This window comes from Gracilinanus agilis, chromosome 3 (assembly GCF_016433145.1).
Source record: "Gracilinanus agilis isolate LMUSP501 chromosome 3, AgileGrace, whole genome shotgun sequence".
Taxonomy (NCBI): Eukaryota; Metazoa; Chordata; class Mammalia; order Didelphimorphia; family Didelphidae; genus Gracilinanus; species Gracilinanus agilis.
Window position 1 is genome coordinate 421,260,895 of NC_058132.1, and position 6,396 is coordinate 421,267,290.

Here is a 6,396-nt window from a genome sequence, read left to right on the forward strand (position 1 = left end):
CATTATCTGTTTTTAAGAGATCCCCATTAGAACACCTGTTTCTAAAATCATTGCCCTTGTTGCTTGGCCTTGCTGTACTACAGATTGATGTAAATGATCCACAATCTACTACAGAATGATGTTTTTTTCCCCTCCATAGTGAGAATCAATGAATGCTACCTTCTTCAAGCTTGTATCAAGAACTTGTGCAGATGTGCCTGGTTTCCTGGGCTCCCCACATCATTGTTTCCTTTCCCATAAATTCTCTCCTTAATTTCTATTACATCTTCCTCCATTTGCAACTCCTCCTCAGTCATTTCTTTGTAACTTTATGTTACATCCACCAACCCATAATTCATAATTTCTTCTGCACCCATTTTGTCTTTCCCACATTCCTCTGCCACATCATTGTCACTGCCCTTATTTGTTCTTGCCACAACTAAGGCTTCTTTCTCAGTTCATAAGGTACGAGGTCTGGCTCCTTGGGACAGGTATTCCTCCATTTTTGATAAACTAGGGGAATTACTAAATTTGGCACAGTCATGGTCACAACATCTGGCCTTTACTTTATCACTGTATCTGTTGTTGTCCCTGTTGTTGTTACTATTATTGTTGTTATGGTACCTCGAATTATAATAGGTGTTTTTCCTGTTGCCATTATTATTGCTCCTATTTCCAAAATTTATTTGGGACTTGAACCTACAATCCTGAACTATGTGTCCAAGTTTCGAGCATAAGAAACACCGCTTGACCGAGTTGTTTGCACTACTGGAAGATTGCCTAGGTCTGCTCTGGCTCCTCTGATTGTTGGACATCAGAGCCATATTTTTAATCTCCTCTATTTGCTTGGCCTTCTGAGCTTCTTTCAATTGCCTCTTGAGCTCAGCAATCTCCCTATCCTTTTCTGAGGTCTTTGATGGTTTTGGTTCACTATCTCTAGATTCATGGACATATGCAGCTGTTTTCCTTAACTCCTCAATGGGCATGGTCTCCCATTGTGGACAATGTAACTTGAAATATGCCTGGATGTAATTCAGACTCCCCTTGACAAATTGCCTCCTGACATGCTGAATGTTGTCCTCAGCAGTCATGTCCCTGAAATCCAGGATAGTTTAACCAGCCTCTAATAACCTGTCCAGATAAATACTTGGATGTTCCTCCTCCCCCTGCCTTAATTTTTCAAAAGACCCCCATGCTTTAGATCTTCTTGCATGTAGCCTCATTGCTTCTGCTAAGTCCTCCCTGCACCTTCTAAGATAGATCATATTAGCATGAGAAGATAGCTCTAAATCTTGATGGTATTCTGGCCATGAGGCAAAATTGGGGCTGCTTCTAGTTTCAGCAATAAATTTTGCCTTTTCACTAAGGGTGAACAACTCTGAAAGTAGCAATTCCACGTCCTCAAAATTTGGATTGTAAAGCCTCACTGCCCGTTTATATTCCTTTATTGATTTGTGTGGGTTGACATAGAACTGGGGGAACCTCCTTTTCAAAATTTCCAGATAACCCCCTGTAAAAGGTTTGTAGCCTTTCATGTGAATAATGCCTGCATCTGGTTGTACAGTGGTTCTGTCGGTGATTAGAAGGATAGTTACAGGAGCTGCTTCAGCCCCTGCAACCTCTTATTGTTCAGGGTTCTCATCTTTAACCTGTTGTTTTATATCACCCCCCTTCTTTGTTGTGACAGTATTTTCAATGATCTCTAGCTGCATTATCGTTTTAGCATCCAAGTCCTTCACTTCCGTGACCTGCCTGTTAATTTCAATCAAGGTCTTCATGTGTTCCACCATTTGCTCTAAAACTGGGTTTGTAATTTCAGCTCTCCCAAATGTAAATGCCAACACCTTTCTCAAAATCATAAGGGCCCCATAGAAAGTTGCAGTCATGGCTATCCCTGATAGCACATATGCCAACGCATCACCCACTGTTATTGTTAGCCACAGGGATGTACCATAAATTTCTATAATCTGCTTAAAGAATTGGGGAACTGTAATCAACCAAAATGTGGCACAAGTCTGCCAAATCCCATAAATCAGGACCCCAGAGCACCCCAGTGTAACAACAGCCCTATTGATGAAGCTGGCCATATTTATCACTTCTCAACTAGGTTCTGGAGTAAAAATCCTAAGCTGGCTGGCCAAAACTGTTATGTTTGTAGTAACAGAAATTTTGGGAAGCTGATGGTTTGGCCAGGGCCAGAAGTCTGCAGGACACTCTCCTCCCACACAGACAGGCTTGAGTGAGTAGGAAGGGGGTTAGGTAGTCTTTGCTCTCAAACCCCTCCCCCCAAGCAGTTGGGCTTCAGTTGAAGATGGAGACAGGGCTGAGTATCTTCAAGCAAGATTCAGCAGAGGCTAATCTTTAATGATGTTCCCTTTCTCTAACTTATATTCCCCATGGGTCTGATTGAGGACAGAGTAGTAGTTAGTTATCCTAATGTTGAGGACTGAGATGGATCTGTCTTCTTAGGCTGGCAACTGACAGGAATCAAGGTTAATGGCTGCAGTGAGTATTTTCAAATAATTGCCAGGCACAGATATTAAAGATAAAGCTTATATTGATAAAGAAAGAAAAGGGAAGGCAGGAGGGGGTAATTAGGATTTAGATAAGAACTGGGAAGCCCTGAAATGTCAGGTTAAAGCTGCCCCTCCCCACCCCAGGAGGGAGTGGCAGACCTTAGCTAACTTGCTCTCTAAGCTAATAGTAATTACTTCTAATGTCTATCTAACTAAATAATTATTATATTGATGCTGGAAAGGTCTAATCCTACTGGACAGGTAAACTCCTGAGTAGAAACCACAATGGCTTTTGCCACGATGGCCTCCCAGGCGAACCCCCCAAATCAGGAACAGCCAGCAGAAAGATCTGTTCCTCTCAACACCAAGGAAACAACTGTTTAACTCCCTCTCAACTGTCCCCTCACCCCAAAGTTCCCCAGGGTGGGTCCCCTGAAATTCTGGGTGAGGCTTGACCCTGTATTTTGCAGGAATTCCATCCTGCCCTTTTCTACATTACACTTTCCAGAAAAAAATATTACTTAGCCCCCTGGAAATTAATTTTTAAAAAATTTTAATAGCAATTAATAGGAAAGATAAATGCACCTGTGGCCATCGCCACTCCCCTGGATCTCTGCAGCACCCACCAGGGGGTGGTAGCACACACTTTGGGAATCACTGAAGAGGAAGGATTATCTCTTTATCAAAGGATTAAAGATTTAGAGCTGAAAGAAATCTTAAAGCTCATCCATCACCTTCACACACATTTTATCTTTTTTATTTTAAAATTTTATTATTTTTTTCTTTCTAACATTCATTTTTTATTTTGAGTTCTAGATTATCTTCCTTTCTCCTACCCCTCCCTCATCCACTGAGAAAGCAAGTAGTATGATAACAATTATGCATGTGAAATTATGCAAAACATATTTTCATATTAGCCACATTGCAAAAATAAGGCCAGAAAAATTAAAGTCAGAAATTATACTTCAATTTGCACTCAGAGTTTATCAGTACTCTCTCTGAAGATGGATAGCAGTTTCTCATCATGAATCCTTTAGAATTGCCTTGGATTATTGTATTGATCAGAGTTTTTCAAAGTTGATCCTCATTACAATATTGCTGTGATTGTGTACAATGTTCTTCTGGGCCTGCTCACTTCACTTTGCATAAGTTCATATAGTTTTCCCCATATTTTTCCTGAAACCAACTCCTCATAATTTCTCACAACACAATAGCACTCCATCACAAATGTGTGCCATCATTTGTTTGGCCATTCCCCAATTGATGAGCATCCCTTCAATTAATTTCCAAGTCTTTGCCACCATGAAAATAGCTGCTATACATATTTTCATATGTAGGTTCCTTCCTTTTTCTATGGTCTTTTTGGGGCACATATTTAGTAGTGCTAAAGAGATATGCAGAGTTTTGTAGTCCTTTAGATATAATTCCAAATTGTCGTCCAGAATGATTGGACCAATTCACAACTCCACCAAAGTAAATGTTAGTGTACCTATTCTCCTTCAACCTCTCCAACATTGAGGTAGTATCTCAAAGATGTTTTAGTTTGTATTTCTCTAATCAAAGGTATTTTAGAGCATTTTTCATATGACTATAGATAGCTTTGATTTTTTTCTTTTGAACACTGCCTGGTCATAGCCTTTGACTATTTGTCAATTGGGGAATGATTCTTATTTTTATAAATTCTATTCAGTTCCTTATATAAGAGTTTGGAGCAAGCCTACAGGTTGGAATTCTCTGATGGAATTTGGAGGAGGGAGAGAGTTGACAGTTGGCCTCAATGCAAAGACTTGTGGGAAGGAACCAGCAGATCTCTCTAGCTTTGGAGGGGCAGCAAGGAGGGAGGTATAGATTTTGGGAGCTGCAATCTTTTCAAAAGCAAATCTGAAGAGTTTCCAAAGACCTTCAGCAATTACAGTCCTTCAAAGTGATTCTCAATCAGTTCCTGACCATCTTGGAAGACATATTTATAGAGTTTATTCAGTTTGGCCAGGGGGCTTGGACTCTGGTGGGGGGGGAGGGCTGGGAGCTGGCCCCTAGGGGCTACCAACTTGCCTTGAGCATTTTCCTTACCAAACTTCCTCTATAGTTAGCCACAATTATAGTTTTTAGGGTATTTATTTGGGGAAGGGAATTTAGGAATCCCCTGCATTCCCTTTCCCTGACCCCATCATTATTTGTTCCTCATTAGTTTGTTCCAGAAATAAAATCCTTTTTAGTTCTGTTCCAGTCAGATCTGTGTACTGAGTTTGGAGGGATACTGAACTTGTGGGTTGAGGGTGGAAAGAAGGCAGTTCCCCAAGTTAAATCAAATCTAGCTTTAGGGAATTGGGGAGGCTTGTGTGAGGGAAGTTCGGCACAAATAACTTACTGGGCTCCCACTGGTTTCCTTCAATAGAGAACATCTCCTTCTAACTTTCTAACCCTAACACAACCATATTGGGGCCAATTGTCAAGAATTCCCAAGTTGTCTCCCTAGTAAGGAGGGGTGGCTGTGGAGAATTGACCCTTTATATTACAGCCAAGGGGTTACCAAAACACACCCCATCTATCTCAAACCCCCCTTCTTACACTTATGTATTTGAGCAATGAAGCCTTTTTTTCAGAAAAATTTGCTGTAAAATTTTTTGATATTATTTCATTGTCTATGGAGCTATTATTGTTCAGTCATATCCAACTCTTCATGACCCTATAAACTATAGTATGCCAGGCCCTCCTATCCTTTACTGTCTCTGGAAATCTGTCCAAGCTCACTTTCATTATTTCCATAACACTTCTATCCATGTCATCTTTTCCTGTTCCCTTTTCCTTCTTTCTTCAATTTTTACCAACATCAGGGTCTGTCTTTTCCAATGAATCTTGGCTTCTCATTAAAGTATTTGAGCTTTGGCTTCATTATTTGACCTTCCAGGAGATAGTTTGGATTAATTTCTTTAAGTATTGACTGATTTGGGGGACAACTGAGTGGCTCAGTGGACTGAGAACCAGGCTTAGAGACAGGAGATCCTAGGTTCAAATCTGACCTCAGACACTTCCTAGTGTGACCCTGGGCAAGTCACTTGACCCCCATTGCCTAGCCCTTACCACTCTTCTGCCTTGGAACCAATACAAAATATTGATTCCAAGACGGAAGGTAAGGGTTTAAAAAAAAAAAAGTATTGACTGATTTGATCTCTGAGCTGTCCAAAAGACTCTCAAAAATCTTCTCCAGCACTGCAATTTGAAAGCATTGTCAACCTTGAAATAAAGAGTATTAAAATAAATCAAAGTTGCAACAACAAAGGCATTAAACTGAGGCAAAGGGATTTAAACACAAGAAAACACAAAGCACCAAAGTACAGGGGTACCCAAAAAGAGCAGAAAGAATAGCATTTAAATACATGATGACAGGTAGGAGTGCTTAAGAGGGGCAACAATAGGAAGGGGTTAAATTAATTTGCAAAATAACCAAATCCTGGGGATTGATTGACACTTGGTCAGAAAAAACTGAGTTCCAGGTATAGTGAGTTACCAGAGATATCACAAGATGTACTCCAAATATGAGGCCAGTGAAGTTGAGATATTGCCTTCCAATGACTGCATTTACCATTTCCTCCTTTTGGTCAAGATGAATTCTGTTCTCACTGACCAAGGGTGGCATCAAGGGAGCATCTTAGTCTTCCCAAGGTCACTCTCCCAACCTTTTCCCCATAGACAGATCTTTACTGACCTTAGATCACAGACTTCACTTCTACTGAGCTGCTGGCATTTTCCTTAAAATAATGAAACATTGGCTCAAGGACACAACAAACCTGAAAATGAAATGTAAACTTTCCCATTCTAGCTGGGTGTAAAGCTAATTCTTCCACCTCTGAATCTTGCGACTCTCAGGTCTAAGCATTTATCAGCCTTGAAGAGATCTTGC